Source organism: Neopsephotus bourkii, unplaced genomic scaffold (genome assembly GCF_033783945.1).
Source record: "Neopsephotus bourkii isolate Nb327-2 ecotype Australia unplaced genomic scaffold, CSIRO-AGI_Nbou_v1 NB_1434, whole genome shotgun sequence".
Classification (NCBI taxonomy): domain Eukaryota; kingdom Metazoa; phylum Chordata; class Aves; order Psittaciformes; family Psittacidae; genus Neopsephotus; species Neopsephotus bourkii.
The window spans coordinates 51,759-68,277 of NW_026901911.1; the positions used below are offsets into that span (position 1 = coordinate 51,759).

Here is a 16,519-nt window from a genome sequence, read left to right on the forward strand (position 1 = left end):
AACATCCCACTAGTCCTATATGGCCATCTCATCACCTATTTCAGGAGGCAAAACACCTACAGAAGCACAGGGGAGCCTCTCACAGGTCCCACCATCCCTACTGGGATGATGGGTTTGCATCAGGGTTGACCCTCTCAAGCTCATATATCCCTACAGAGATGATGGTCCTACACCATCTCAGTGGCTATGGACTTCAGTGATGGTGGGAAATCTTTACTGGTGCTAGGAATTGCAGGCCAGACCCCACTCCTCAGTTCTGCACAGAGCTCATGACAGCTGAGAAATCCCCTTTCTACCTTTCTACTCTACCCCTGGAGTGCAGAGCCCATCTTGGACCAGATAGTTAATGTACTGTTGGTAGGACTCCAGCTTGATGGATGATGACTTAATGGTTAAGGGTTTGGACTGAAACTCCAGTTTCAGTGGCTGGCTTTGCTACCATATTTGTACATTATCTTGGGCCAGTTGGTAAATCATTCTCTGTTTTCCTCTTCCTCTGAGTAAACTGGAGGACAACTGCAATTCTTTCCATTCTTCACATCGTGAGGATGCTTTCTAGCCTGTGGACCACAATTATTCCACCACAGTAGAAAGCAAGATGAGTTTATTTGATCAACCAGAGCAAATGGTTTGCATGGCCTTATTTTATTCTCCAGTGCAATAGCTTGGAGCTAGCCCAGAAGGGGCAGCAGCCCTGCAAGTAATTACCAACATGATTTGGTTCTCCCTTATCTCAGATCACTTTGTGTATAAGGTAACTCCTATAAAGTTTAACCTGGCACTATCTATGAGGCTGGTGAACTGCAGAGCTGGGGTAAGAGGCAGGGAGTTCTTGAAGCAACTTTGCCACTGAAATGAAAGTAACCTGTGTACCTGTATCTTAACAGATGACAGGACGAAGCCAAGCAGTGTCTAACTGGAGTACAGGCACCCACCTAAGCATACCCAGAAGCAACTCTAGAATTCCTGACTGAGTTCATTTTTGGTAGGACATCCAATTATAATTGCAATAATACTGCAATGCCATGGAACATCACCTGAGATCAGAGCTCCTCATGGGTGCTGTGCAAGTGCATCACACCAGAACTTTAGGCTTAGAATGTGGTGTTTGTGATGGTAAGATGATCCCAGAACTTGTGACTATTTAGATACTAATACAACTGTTTGAAAGGCTCAAAATTTGATTTTCAGATCAATTTCTTCCTTGAAAACTAAACTTTCTTCTCAAACCATAAACCAAAAATAACAGGACAATTTCAGCTTGCTCTCTGTACCCCCCTGGTATGCAGCTGAACTTTGGGAGTGTACTACATTCCAATTCATGGCTGGGTCCCATCTTTTGTAAGAACAAGCCAGATACAAGCTCCTTCAAGCTTGAGATGATGTTTGAATTTACGGCCATTGCAGCATGGGCAGAATGCTCTGGGATTTGAACTGCAGCAAAACGGGTTTGGATTGGCATCAAGACATCTTTGTAAGGAATAAGACTAGTTAAGAGATGCAGGAAGTTGTTGGGGGCAGAGGGAGAAATTCTGCTGCTTGAGGGTTTTAAGAACTTCCATCTAGTTTCGGTAATCCTATCTCAGGGACAGTTAAGTAACTGCTGCTTGAGTTGGGAGGGTGGATGGGTTGGTTCAGAGGAGGCCATGGAGCTGCTGTGAGGGCTGGAGCAGCTCTGCTCTGGAGCCAGGCTGAGAGAGCTGGGCTGGGGCAGCCTGGAGAAGAGAAGGCTCCTGAAGGGGAGACCTTAGAGCAGCTCCAGTGCCTAAAGGGGCTGCAGGAAAGCTGGAGAGGGGCTTGGGACAAGGGCCTGTAGGGACAGGCCAAGGGGAATGGCTTGAACCTGCCCGAGGGGAGACTGAGCTGAGCTCTTAGGCAGAAGCTCTTCCCTGTGAGGGTGCTGAGGCGCTGGCACAGGGTGCCCAGAGAAGCTGTGGCTGCCCCATCCCTGGCAGTGCTCAAGGCCAGGTTGGACACAGGGGCTTGGAGCAAGCTGCTCCAGTGGAAGGGGTCCCTGCCTGTGGCAGGGGGATTCTATTATTCTATCTCCCAAGTTCTCCATGAACTACATTTTCTGAACTGCTATGTTGGGTTTTTTTCGCCAGCCTGTGTCTCCATCCTCTCCCTGTGGTGCACCATTATTTACTGGAACAGGTGGGTAATGTCCTAACCCTATACTTTTGGAGATCTGACTCCTAATCCTGCTTGGAGACACTACTGACAATATTTCAGCTTGTTAATCAATCTTTGGATGTCACTGAGGTTTGTGGTTACACCATGATCCTGTCATCCCTTCTGAAGGCAGACACGACACGGGCTTATTGCAGGCAGGGATCTTGTTGAGGCGGCAGCACTTGCCTATCTCCCTGTCTCACAGCCTCCCACTTCGGGGGGGATCAGAATTCTTCTCAGGCAAGAAAAAAGGGTAAAGAGAGAAAAATCAAATCAAATACAGTTTTATTCTTTACAGCTCTTCCATTTCTCTGGCAGACCTGAAATTTCCCCAGGGAAAAGGAAGCCTTTTTCTCTACATGGTTGTGGGTTTGGATGAGTCCTGTCAGATCTTTTACTGGATGTCGGGATCTGACTGCCTGGGTAACTATTTATGAGGAAAGACCAGTTAGGGAATGGAGACCTACCCAAGTGACAAAGTGTTAAATATGCACAAAATTCATGTAGCATGAACCAGAGAGGACCGTGATTCTTTCCCCCTGAGTTCTGTCGCTCATCAAGAGTCTTGAAATCAAATGCTCATTTTCCAGGACCTGGCGAATATTCCCTGCTCCCAAGGCTTTCTTCCATTAGCACTTGAAAACCACAGGTTCCTTCACAAGTCATCCTTGATGTTTTATAAATGTTACAGCTCAGGCATCATTTCTACCTCCTTTAATGCATTTTTCACAGCGCAGTAGAGATGGTATTTTGATTCAGGCTGCACACAGTCATCCTGAAAGAGACCTCAGTTACCTCTCTGGGCATATTTTCAAAACAGCAAATGCTGCCTAACTTGAAGGTAATACCCTCCTCGAGCACTCTGGTTTGCATATGTGGTGCAATCTCAGCTGCAGAGCTACAGGTTAGGAGCATGACGTAACCGTATGGGTACAAAACAGCTTTCAGCAGAGACCCTCTGGCTAAATTTCAGTCTTTGGATTAAAAGAGGTATTTCCTTCCAGAGAAACATCTGGGTGTGCAGGAAAAGGGGTGTTAAAGGTGCTGGGCTTAGAAATGATGCAATGAATATCGCACAAATAAGCCTTTTTAAGGTTCAGGAAGAAGCCTGACTTCAGCCTAGAAACGTAGTAAAATTTGCCCCTGTGTTTCTTCCAAGGGATTGCTAAAACCCCATCAGCTGTCTTAAAACTGTTGTTTGTTCCTCTTCTAGCTGGTTTCTGATGAGAAACAGGCACACCCTTTCTTCAGGATAAAAGTCAAGTGCAGAGATTGCCAAGTTCTTGATAGCTGTATGAAAAGCACAAGAGAGTCTGTAATGATCATACTGAACATTAAATGGGAGGGAGGAATAAAAGCAATGAGACCTGTGTTGTTTTTCTTGGGATACTTAGGTTCCTACCCAGGAAACCAGCCAGTGTGAGTCTCATCCCAGTGCATCATTCAATAAACATTGCTTTTGTGCTGGAGAAGGCAAATGGTGCAAGAGGCAGATGAACTGAATAGCCCAAATCAGTTCTTCATGGAGGATTGAGTGCTGGGATCTCTATTTTGGGTTCAATCCTCTGTTTAAGCAGGAAACAAGTCACAAAGACAATATCAAGGGGAGGGGGACAACACTGCTCATTTCTTCTGTGACAGGAGACCTGACAAGTTGCTCTAAAACATGCCTTTTGTTTAAAATAATAACTTTACTGTTGTTATTTTTCACTTATGATGATATCCAGTGGTTTTCCAAAGCAATGAACACAGTGATGAGGTTACTTAGGTTAGTTCTGTGTTTTTTTAATTCAAGGGGAGTCTTCTTCCTGGCCCAGTTGGTGTTAGCTCGGATCTGTAAAACACTCTTTAGATGAGATCTGATACAAAACAACCTCAGTTGAATGGAGTCCATCACTACAGATATGTTCTCACATTTCAGTTCCCAAACACTGGACCCATGCCACAAACAGTCAGCATGCAACTTAGCACAGAAATATTATCGTATAAATACAGACACATACTGAGCTCACCGTCTCCTTTGGTCCCGGGGGGGGGGAACTGCAGGACATTGGGTATATTGCTTTTTGAACACTGTAAGGTGTCTGAGATGCAGACATACAGTCAGAGATGGCTTTCTAGGCTTTCTCAACTTGTGTCTTTTCACCCCATGCCTGAATTTAGCATCTGGGATAGACAAAAGGAGCTTTGAATCTGATTACAGGGGAGCCCCAGAGCACAGCTCACAGACCGGGCTGTATTCTTTTCTCTGCTCCAAAACCCTGCGCTGTGCAGATGCAAAGCTACCCGAAATGCCTGGCAGCTGCCCAGAGAAGCTGTATCCTGGAGGAGTCATGGGGTTTTTACTGCATTTCCATCTTTAGCAGGAGAAAACTACTTGGAGGAGCAGGACAGCAGCCACTGCAGGCGATCGTACAGATCCATCCCACCCTGCAGCCCTGGTTTTGCTTTCCATAACTGCCTGAAATACTTTCCAGAGTTAGTTGCAGATTTCCTTATGGTTCAAATCCTTGATTTCTTTTATTATCTATGATCATTATTTTCTCAATAGTGTCTGCAAGGACCTTTCCTGCAAAGGTTTCCAGAACAAACAGAACCAAGCTTGTTCCCTCATTGGCAAGGCAAGGGTAGAAGGTCCGACTGTGACTGTCTTGACCGGTGGTCAACCGTTCAGGTTGTGGTTCAGGCTGTGGTTCAGGCTGTGAAAGAAACACCTCCGTGTCTTGATGCAAGCTAAAACTGGGTTTACTTCTGAGCACTATCCCACAGCAATGGGCAGGACAGTGACTTTGGTTGTTTAATCCAAACTCATACATAAATACAATATAAAGGCGGAGGGATGTAGGTAACATCTACATAAACTCCAAATATAGAAGTAGCTAAAGAAAGACAAATTTCCCTTTGAAAGAATATTATCACCGAGAATATATCCTGATTAAAAAAATGTTGATTCTGCTGAAAAATCTGATGACAAATAAAAGCTGACAACATGCAATTAAAAAAAGAGCACTAAGGTGGTGTCAGTTCTAACGAAGAAGGATAACGGTTATAAGCTCAGCACATTCACTTGTTGCCCTTAAGGATGCTGCAGCACCCTTGGTCAGGGTTTTTGTATGGAAAGTAAGGCAGTACTCTTGTCATTCAGACCCAAATACCGGTGGGGTGGGATCCATCTCAGTCAATTTTAGCTGTCCAAAGTCAGACCATTACTCTGGTACCTGTCTGGGCTGCCTCCAGAGCCTGCAGAGGGAAACAGAGTTCTCTGCATCTCCTCTTAGAATCATAGAATACCTCTCCTCTTAGAATCCTCTTAATACTGCTGTCTGAAATAATGAGATTAATTGCTCTCCAACAGTGCAATCTCCCTTCATGGGACCTGGACCCCTTAATCCTAAACATCTACAGTCAGTTGAGAAGAACCACAGCCTGTGCCTGCTTTTTCTTTGGCTGCAAATCCCATCTGTCCCCTTCCAGCAGCTGCCTATTTGCTTGCATTGTAAGCCCCCCCCCCAATGTATTTTGCCAGGGATGGCCCTATGAAGAGCAGGTCTTAAACAGCTTTGCAGCTTCAGCTTGTATTGTTGCTGCAGCTGACATATGCATCTCATCTGCTCCCTCTTCCATCAGTAGCTTTTCATTTTCTGCTACAATGAGGTGCCTAGTATCAGATGGCCACTGTCTCAGTGTGGGAAACAGCAATGCTTCCAGAGCAGGGATGGTGGCCTCATCTACAGTTTGGAGGGAGCCTTGCTCATACACGTGCATATCAAGCTGCATGTGGCTCCTAGGAATAGCTGAGTTCTCCAAAGCTAGAAGGGATGGTTAAAACTCTGAGCAGAGGGTGTCTTTCCCTTCATGGTGGTAGAAGGGCAAAACCAAGCTTCCCTCTCATGAACTGATAGGCTTATTTTACAACATGACAAGGTGTTTCTAATGGGAATGTCTTTTATTTACTTATTTGCCTACTATTTGGACAAGGAAGATGTAGTATTGTCACCTTAGTGTCCTATCAAAGCTACCAGGCACCTTTGCTTGAAGACAACCATACAATAGGTGAGCAGTTCCGCCCCCACACTCACAGCTCCCGAGCAAGCACTTCTGGCCTCAGCCAGTTGGTGACAAATAGACATTGATTTTCTGACCCAGTGTTTGCTCCCTGGGGAAGCTGAGCAAAGGTTATTCTCTTTAGGGACTGATTTGACATATGGCTTCTGGAAGCTGGGAAGTGTAGGTAAATCAGGGTTTATTCCTGGAGTGGTTCATTCAGGAACATAATCAGGTGAGCATACACGTGCATACCTATGGAAAGATGCCCGCAGGCCTTTTGTGAACTATGCAAGTAGCATCCACAAGGTGGTTTTTCCTACAGATGGTTCAGAAGGAAAAACCTGAATATGTTTTTTCATAATATAACATAGCAGTTGAAAACAAGGCTTAACTGACTTAAATTTTACTCATTTCACCTGAACAGTAACTCTACAGGCTGGAAACCTGATTTTTTGCAAGGAGATCTCTGCCTAGTGACTTTTGCTATCTGTTCCCACATGACCTCTCTTGAGATCTTAGCCTTTGACACAGCTCAAGGTGAGGTCCCCAAACTGACATTTTTCCTCTTTGCCTGGCAGAAGTAAGTCTGTTATTATATACCATTCAATAAGGATTTATTCTTGAACTCAATGCTTATTTCAGACTCGCTCTAAGTGGTGTTTCTACTTTTTTCTGCTGTTTCTTCTTTTTTTACCCGTGCTGTCACTGTTGTAACAGTTGACCTGATAGTTTAAAGCTGATGTAGGATGTACGTTCTTGTTCTCTTACCTCCTCTCTTCTGGATGCTACAACTGAAACACAAACTTCTGAATGTCCAGGGGTTCCCAAAGGCCAGATGGTATCCGCTTGCTATCAGAGATGTTTGCAGCTTAACACAGGGGAGAAATAATATTGGCCAGTGAGATAATGAAATTAGATTTAAACTGTGCTTTGATGAAGAATTAAACAGGGATGAAAAACACAGAAACATAGGAAGCAGTAAGAAAAAGGACTTGTTCATTGTGGTGGAAATGAAATACCATTGGCTTTTCTTTTCTGACCAAGTATTGCAGCATGGGGCTGGTGGTCTTGAGTCCACTCCCAAGACAAAACTCACCATATAGGCACTGCAAGGACATTTAGGGACTCTTGCTGAGAGTTAGCCAGGAGAAACTGGGCATCTATCTTAAGCCTGTTGCCTGGACTGCTCTTCCAGGAAAAGACATGCAGCTCTCCAGTCTGCAAGTCCTTCCGTGTGGGACCAATATCTAGAAGTGCTTGGGATCACCCTCTGGAGGTGCCTTTTTAAACATAATGACCATGTGGGCAGCCTAAATTGGCGCACTATATACTAGTGGAAGACTGCAGCAGTGACTTGGGGATGGAAGCTTGTGTGTGAAATGGTCCCAACTAATCAGAGAGTCTCTACATCACTGTCATTTCGGAAGACAACAGTTGCTACCATTCAGCCTAGAGTAAGGACACCCAATCTTTCTTGCTTGCAGGAATCAGTCTTGCTGTAGTAGAAATAAATGTCTCTGTGGGCTCATTTTACCGTGTCTTCAACAGGGAATGTGTTTCAGCAGCCTTAGATAGGTCAGTGCTAGTGTGTTCGATGCTTCTGGATAGGTGTGTGTGCATCAGGATGCAAGTGTGAATTAGGAACCTGTACCAAACCTAGGGGGTGAAATGGAGAGTGGTGGCTGAGGGATGTAGTGCATGAAAAAGGGAGATGTGGCAGCAGAGACAAGTCCCATAACGAGATCTGAGTGATGCAAAACCTTTCCTGGGGACGCCAGCACAGCCAGCTTCAGGAAAGGTGCAAAGTGAGTTTGTCTTTCCAATAAAGCTGGTATTTTCTCTCTGAATAAATAAAGAGCATGGTGTTCGCTTGCTGTGTCTGCTGAATTCCAAAAGAAAACATCCCGTTTCTTGCAGCAGAATCCTATTGGCTAAGACAAAAATCATTCCAAAAATCATTTCTTTCTTCAGAAAGTGTGGGAGTGCTTGTCCCTGCTGCTGTCAGTTCCCATCCATCCCTTTTATTGAGCCATACCAACGCATTCTCTTCCAGCCAGGACTGCTCAGCAGCACACAATAAAATTGATTCATTACTCATTGTCTTCTTATTGTCTTTCAATTGCTCCAGCTCTTGAAACCACTTAAAGTGGACATTAGTTCTTCATAACCAGCACTAATGTGATAACACTCCTCTGAGAGAGAATGTTTTCCCTCCGAGCTTTCATTACATGTATTTTCATTCAGTCTCATTACACCCATGTGTCTTTCTCATGAGTGTCTTATAATGTGTTTATACAAGTTTTGCTTTACCTGGAGGTAGACCACCATGGTAAAGAGTGAGAACACAAATGGAACATCTGGCCCAAGTGCTCTGCGGGTGCAAATGAGAAGCATTTAGTGATGGGAATTGGTTTTAATTCACAAGAGCTGGCTCTTGAGCTCTCCAGAGAAGAAAAAGCTGAAATCACTGAGAGCGAAACTCAACTCCTGTGCTCCTCTTTGGCATGAAAGCAAAACTGTTTAAACTCCGGGAGGAGCATGACTTTCTGTTTCTAATCAGCATTGAAACATGAAGATGGCAGTTGATAGCTTTGATTTGGGATAGGAGGAGGATGATTAGGGTTTCTGTATGCATAGGAAAGATTACAGCAGTAGTGAATTTAAGGTAGTTTTGAGTTTGTCTTTTGTAAGGAAAACTTCTCCAAGTTATAGCACTCCTTTAGGGTTGAATTCAAAGGTGCTCAAAGCAGTGTAGATCCAGTGCAGCAAAACCCCTACGCGCATGTAGTAATTTTGTCATATGAATAGTGACCCTATGGGGAATCCTAAGGGCCAGGATTTCTTCTTGGATTTGAGTTGGATATAGGACTCTTTTCACCTGAAGCTCCAGACCGTGGGGCCTCACAGGCTGCTTTGGTCCTGGGAGCCAGTTTTCCTTGCACTGAGGCACGGCGTGATGGGAACAGATACTCAAATGTGGGAATTACAAGTCCCAAGCACAGTTATAACATTTGTTATTTACCGTGGAGCTATGTGAGTTTCCTATGCATGTCCCTATGGTGATTTGCTCCACCAGTTACAAAGAGGATTAATATTTCAGATGCAGTTATCTCAATATATCCTAATTGAGACAGATGAATACAACCTTCATCATTTAAGGGATCAGATTCCTTTTAATTAAAGGGTCCCTTTGTTTCACAGTAACTTTAAAAGTCTTATTTATCATTACATTCTGTAGGAGTCTCTTAGGAAAATAATTTCCTGCTACTGGTTTTGTTCAGCCTTCAGATCTCCTATCTCTTGTCACCTGTAACGAAGTGCTGTAGGAAGGAGTGCTGCTGTATTGCTTTCAAGTTCTCCGTCAGCTCTGATATGGATGGTTGTTATAAAGCTTCATACATAATATATGCTGTGTCTTAAAGCAGCCCGGTAAACGGCTGTAAGGTTTTTCAACTCAACTAGCCTCCAGCTACCAGCTATAAGAAGGCATTTAAGCAGATTAGCATTCAAATTACCTGGTGAAATGAAGAATGTGGAGGCAGAATGGCCTAATGATGGATTGTTGGGCTGTGACCACTCACCTGGAAAGTCACTTTTCTGTGCCTCCAACCTGCAAGCAGTGGTGCGAATCCTTTGGAAGCTGTTCTGTAGGCACATGGGTTGCCCTCACAAGGGCACACAGGGATGATTTTCCAAGGGAAATGTTGCCCCTTTCCCACTGGGTCTGAATTTGCACTTGCTCCTTTTGAAGTTCTGCTTTTGCTGTGCAAACACCTTTGAACGACTTTTCATGCTCTGTTGTCTGACTTTCTGCTGTAGCAGAGTGCTCTGAAATAGCTGGAGAAGTGCCTTTGGAGCCTGTTCTGTCAGGAAGCATGGTCCATCCATGCCTGGAAAGTTAATTCCATGCCTGGAAAGCTACTTCTAGAGAGTCAGTTTTTTTGAAAACTGAGCTTAAAATCCAGTCTATTTAAAAGCTTGTCATGAGGAAAACCAAATTCCTTCCCTATCTTGGCTCCTGTTGTCACTTAGCAGAGGAGGAACATGAATTCTCTGCCTTGTGCTGTCACACTGATCAGATCAGGATCTGTCTTCATGGACATAGCTCACTACTCCCATCTTTCTACTCAGCAGGGCACAAGTCATTTTATAATGGAAGAACATAAGAGTTGTCAGAGACCAAAGACCTCAACTACTTAGGCATTTCGATCAATCTCTTGAGCCACATGGAGATGACCATACTGATGAAACCTATTGATGTGTGCTAATCTGGAGCTACGTCCCACGCACTTCATCAGGCTGATGGTCCAGACTGTAGACAGTCCATGGATGTAGACAGCTAATGCAAAATGACCTGCCTACAGCCAACATCTCCCCCTCTTCCTCCTTGCATGCTCTGCCTTGCTCTCCAGGTTTTCCTAGGCCAGTTTGGGCTGGTCATGATAATAGAAAAACCACTTATCCCCTGGTTATAAATAGGTGAAGCTTGTTTTATGCTTATCACAGAATTATGCTTGGAGAAACCCGGTGAAAAGGCAACATTAGGAACACTGGCAGGGTTTTGTAGATATGCTTCTTCCAAAGCTAAATAGGAGTTAAGAGCACTGGCTGTGAAGCCTTTGTTGTACTGATGGAGGAAGGTGCAACCCACCTGAATAAACCTTTCTAGCACAACCATTGACACATCCCAATTATGCAGCAGTGACATTACACTTGCTAGTTTAAGCAAAGACACTGTCACACAAGCTTTCATCCTTGACATTTCTAACTTCTTGCTTTCCAAACAGAGAATATTTGCCCTGGTCCTGTCTTGGTGGCATCTCTTTGCACTCTTTGTTTATGCTAATGTAATGAGCTGCCTTTTGTGGATCCTAGATGAATAGGATATTTCACAGACAGTAACATAATCAATTAATACTAGACTGGACCGTGATTTGGTTACCTAAACACTACTGTGAATCCAACGCTTTTCAGCAAATAGTTTTCTTGACAGGACTGGCAACATCCTTTTGATTGTAAAGAGACAAATTAAGGAACATTGAGATAAGGACTAAGAAAAATTGTCAGGATAAATCCTTCTTTCATTTTACAATATGGAACTGTAGATGCGAACAAGAAAACATGAGTTGTTTGAGCTGTTTTAGCTGAGCAAATAAAACTGAGATTCACCCTGTGCAGAGACATGTTCCTATAGACAAAAGCTTTTTTCAGAGTACTACAACCTACTCTATTCTCAAGACATCATGCACAAGAAGGTTTTGCATTTATACCTCACACTTATTATGTGAGGTGGTCCAGAAGCAAGGAAAGGAAGGGGGAGAAATTTTTCATGTTAAAATGTCATAGCTGTTGGTAGCACACCTTCCCTAGAGAAGACCCCATAAAGCCTGCCCAGTGCTAGAGACACACTGACTGCATCTACCCTGCTCGTGTTGTTTGCTGTAAGGGTTGATCTGCATCCTCCAGGCCAAGTCACTTCCATCCAGCTCATGTTCACCTTGTTCACCGTGCCATGTTCACCTTGCATTGGTACTTGGCCATTGTCTCTTCTGGGATTAACACAGAATCTCTCTGGCTCTAAGAGTTAATTTTCACTGCAAAATAACAGAAAATGCAGTCCCTGAGTGGCATTTATGTGGCACATCCTTCCCATGGGATCCTTGCAGAACCTCCTAAGGGTACTTGAGATTGAGGTTTACTGGGATGGTGTTGGAGAGCCATATAGGACAGAGGGAGGTAAATCTATCATGGGTCATGCTGCCTACAAAGGGAAATCCTTCAGATGACCCCTGAATGCACCCAGGTTTAATCTCACAGGGAACTGGTCAGTTCAATCCAAAAGCAAACCTAGGAGAAAATGAGTATTTATGGTGTGTGGCTGGTCAATACTCATGGTGTAACTGTGGCAGGAACAAGCTGCTTCCTTTCCATAGGCAAGATTTCAGGGAAGCAGGGATTACTCCTTCCTTTGGGTCTTTGGATCCAAACAGCTCCAGAGCAGAATCAGGCTCTTGCTGCATGTATCTTTTACTGTATTTGTCACTAAAACTACATCGGTGTGGTTTGATTCCCCAACGGTCCAGAGAGAGCTCCAGGGCATGATGAAAGGGAAATCCCAAACTGCTAACTCTGAGTTAACCTTAACTGTTAACCTGCAATGGATGCCATCCATTCTGCTGTGTACCCTCCAGCTTCAAATGAGAAAACATCTCACTTCACAGGGATGTACTTTATTTTCTGTTAACCCCCCTGTCTATAAGGGCTGAATACTGATGTGGGTCACCATAACTGCCATCTTCCTCATCCTCACTGACCTCCACACCCTGAACACCTCAATGAGCTGCCCAGCAGCAAGACTGAGGAAGAGGAAGAGCAGGAGAGCAGAACAAACTGTGCTGTTGTCAGCAAAAGCATTGTCTGTGCATGCAGGCTGCCCAGGAATATTAGTTTTTAAGGTATTTCTTGTCAAGAACCTGTATTCTCAAGGCTTATGGGTTATCAGAGGTGCAGGCGAGACCTATGAGCACATGGTGCTTTTAAAAGAGATGTGGCTTTAGGAATATTTATCTCAGGAGGGAATAGATCCTGCATAGCTGTATCACTGGAGAGTGGAGAAAAGGGATGGAAGAGGAGAGGGGCCACACGGTTTGCTCTGGAGTAAAAGGCTCATTGGGTTGGCAAGGCTCAATTATAAGGGACAGGATACTGGCATTTGCATCAGTGAATTGTTCAAGCAGTTTACAAAGTTTACTACTCCTCTCTTCATTGTGGAGATGGGAAACTGAGGCACGGGGGCTGCCACTTGTCAGAAGTCAGCCAATTTAGAGTAAAACCAGTTACCTGTAGGCAGGACCAAAGGGGCACGTCTGAAATGAGATCAGAAAATCCACTTCATGAAAACCCCCTCTATTTACTTCTTTATTTATTAACCCACAGCTATGTCTTACTCAACAGAGTCCTTGTAAGGAAAGTATTTATACACCTTCCATCCTCATCCCTGAGTTACTCAGTCCTGAGCTCATTATAACCTTAAATATGTTACCTATTACCTTTAATGGCATATTGTAGACTCCTCCACTCATACCCACTCTTGTTAAATATGCTGAGCAACATGGCAGTGAAGAAATAGAAGTGTCAGCTCCTTCAAATTAAAGAATCAATTATGCTCTTAGGGGCAGATGGAGATTGAGCTGAATACAATGTACAGTTACACTGTTGTGGAAGCCGGGGCCTTTATGTGCAATTAGTGGTATTTCATTCTTAATCTTCCTCCTTAATACAGAAGAAGCCATTAAAGGGAAAAAGCCATTCACAAGCCCATTTCAGAGTCAGTTTCAGAGAGATGCTTCCAAATGCATGATTTTAATCTTTGGTTTTTAAATAAAATAAATTACTTATATACTTATTCCCATAGGAATTATCTTACTCCCATTAACAGGGATGCCTCACACCAGACCATGCCACCCAAGGCTTTGTCCAACCTGTCCTTGAACACTGCCAGGGATGGGGCATTCACCACCTCCCTGGGCACCCTGTGCCAGCTCCTCAGCACCCTCACAGGGAAGAACTTCTTCCTTATATCTAACCTGAACTTCCGCTGTTTCAGTTTGAACCCATCACCCCTTGTCCTATCACTACAGTCCCTGGTGAAGAGGGACTATGATACAGAATTCACTCAAAGTGGGCTAACTGCTCTCATCTCCCATCAGGGTGCTGCAGCAGTGATGAGTAATGCAGATGTGTGGCACAATTGACAGTTCTTAATATGATGTGAGCTCCTGGTCATCCTTGTCCATCAGAGGTTTTGGTCTTGTCTGGCCATTATGGAGATTCCTGCATAAAAGGGAAGGGAAATGGAGAAGTTACTTGTTCACCATCACAGAGTTGGGCAGAAACACCAGTATGAAATGAAATCTACAACCACAGCACCATGCTACCCCAGATCTGAGGTCTAAATACATTTCCATTACTACAGCCTTTATGTGGGACTGCACATCTGTGTGCAAGGTGTCACAGCTCCTCCTGCCTCAGTTTCCCCAGCCTCCCTTCCCAACACCAGCCTGTAGAAGCTGGATACATTAACCAGGAGTTGCTTTCCTGCCAGTAAACACTCAAAATAAATAAGGATGTTCATCAGTGGTGGAAATAAGCAAGTTCTTGATAGGAGAGTGGATCTCTTCCATAGTGCAGGCATGATTGATAAGACTCATACCTACGAGCCTCAGTATTGAACCTCAGCACTCTGATTTATTGGATATAACATGTGCTTCCTTTCCATTTACTGCTAAGGTGAAAGAGCTATTGTTTAGCACTGAGACCACACTTTCTAGGCATTCTTAAGCTGCAGAGATGATGCACTGGCTCAGGTTTTCTGGTTAATGTTAAATCCAGTCATTGCCCATCTGCTGAATAGTCACAACCCCTGCACAGCGATTTCTGATCAGAATGAAAGTTGGTAAGTAAGCTGCAGTGAAAACTTGATGTGTGGGTCTCCACATGTTGGGCAGGGATCTGCAGGTCAGCTGGAGGCCACAGGGATGCTTGTCCCTGATACTACCCATTTAAGAGGCCATGGTATCCCTTGTGTATCCCTGCAGGATACCTCTGCAATCACTGCAGAGGAAGAGGTGCAAAGCAGTGTCTATAACCCTTTTATGAATCCCAATTCAAAGTTCACAGCATTTAAGAAGCGGGACTTTTACTGAGAAGTGTAATGAGGGAGTTTAAACCTTGCGTTAACTTCACTTGTGCTGAACTCTCCTTTAGATCATGCCGTAACCACTTGCCTTCAAAATGCCCGGCACTCGATGGTAAATCGGACCAAAAACGGTATCTGCAAAATGCAGGTTAAATGTGATATCCCTCTCCAGGAGATGGCACTGTGAAACTAGTCTTTCTGCATCCTAATGCCAGCTTCCAGCCACCAACTTCTCCCTGAGTTAGGGCTGATGAATAAAATGAAGAGAAAGGTAGGTGAGAGCCCTGGTCCCGAGACTGGCATGAAGTAAAGGCTCTATGGTGTCTTTTCATCTTGTAAGGGGTGATTAGAGGGTGGGTTGAATACTGGAAGACTTAGAAGACAAAGGCCATAGTTTGTTGTATGGAGGGGAGAAAATGCAGAATAGCTTCACTATGACTCCAGGAGCAATTCCACAGAGGCACAAGTAATAGCAGCTGCATTTGGCGATGGAGGTAGCCCTAGATGATGCCCTGTGGGTGTCTTTTCTGGCACCTAGTTCCTGTTAGACAGTGTCCCTGCTTCAGCTCATACGTTGGATATCTCTAAATCCCAAAATACACTGGTGCAGCTGCACAGCTTTGCTCCTTTTTGCAGTGGATCACATCTTGATCCCAAAGCACAAGAAATGCACATCCATCTGCAAATCCTATAATGCCCCCCAGGACATTTCCCTTCTGATGCCAGGAAAAAAGGGAGAAATTGGGAGTGTTAATGCAGTAACATCTGTGTGTGTGCATGCTTGTGTCTCTTTGTGTACGAGACCTTTTTACATCCCCACCTCTCCTCCTGAAGATGACAGCCTGCAAAATAGGAAAAGTTTGATGTATTGATAATCTGTCCCAGAGGTCAGGAACTGCTGATACCTGATGTAAGGTAACGGCACTCTCTGACTGTCACTGGGTTGGACATGTTTCTCCTGTTCACCTATGGCAAACTTGGGGTGTGAACAGTTATGCCCTTTGGGGGCGATCATCAGAGGCAAGGACAGATGGATGACTATTGCAGCTTGGGGACCTGGTACTCGGGTAAATCTCTTCCTTTGTCAGTGCTATTTGCATAGAAGTAGGGTGTTTTTTTTATGTTAAATGCAACAAGAACAAGAAATTTCAGATGTGAAACTTCTGTTGCAAACTTGAAATGTAAGTTTGGGCATCATGTAGCTGCCAACAGATGAGGCATTCAACAGCACAGTTAGCAGTGATAATGTAGCCAAGTTGCTTTTGATCAGTGGAAGATACAACCCTGAGAACACAGAACACTGCAGCTAAAGCTGGAGCTACCCTCAGTGTGTTCTTCTCACCAGGGATTAAATCCATTTTGTATCCTGAGATACTAAACCAGGACAATTCAGTATATCTCAAAGAGCTTTCTTTTTCCCAGTGATGCTCTAAAAGGTAGCATTAAAACAAAATCTCTCAGCTATTACTGCATTTCATGTCCACTAAACCAATTTGTATTCTCAGCTGTGAGCAAGATCCAAAATCTTTGCTGCCAACAGGAGCTGTTACAGTCATCTTCAGATCAGACCTGATATAAATCTGCACCTTTTCATTCAGACAT

At 44.2% G+C, this 16,519-nt stretch overlaps 1 long non-coding RNA gene across 1 annotated transcript; it reads right to left on the reverse strand.

Annotated features, from left to right (window-relative positions):
- Positions 1-2,440: 2,440 nt before the first annotated feature.
- Positions 2,441-11,821, reverse strand: LOC133220474 (uncharacterized). The gene is made up of 3 exons (XR_009727745.1): positions 11,717-11,821; positions 8,530-8,590; positions 2,441-2,599 (listed from the first exon to the last, which is right to left on the reverse strand). It is a non-coding gene; the product is annotated as an uncharacterized LOC133220474 (long non-coding RNA).
- Positions 11,822-16,519: the final 4,698 nt, after the last annotated feature.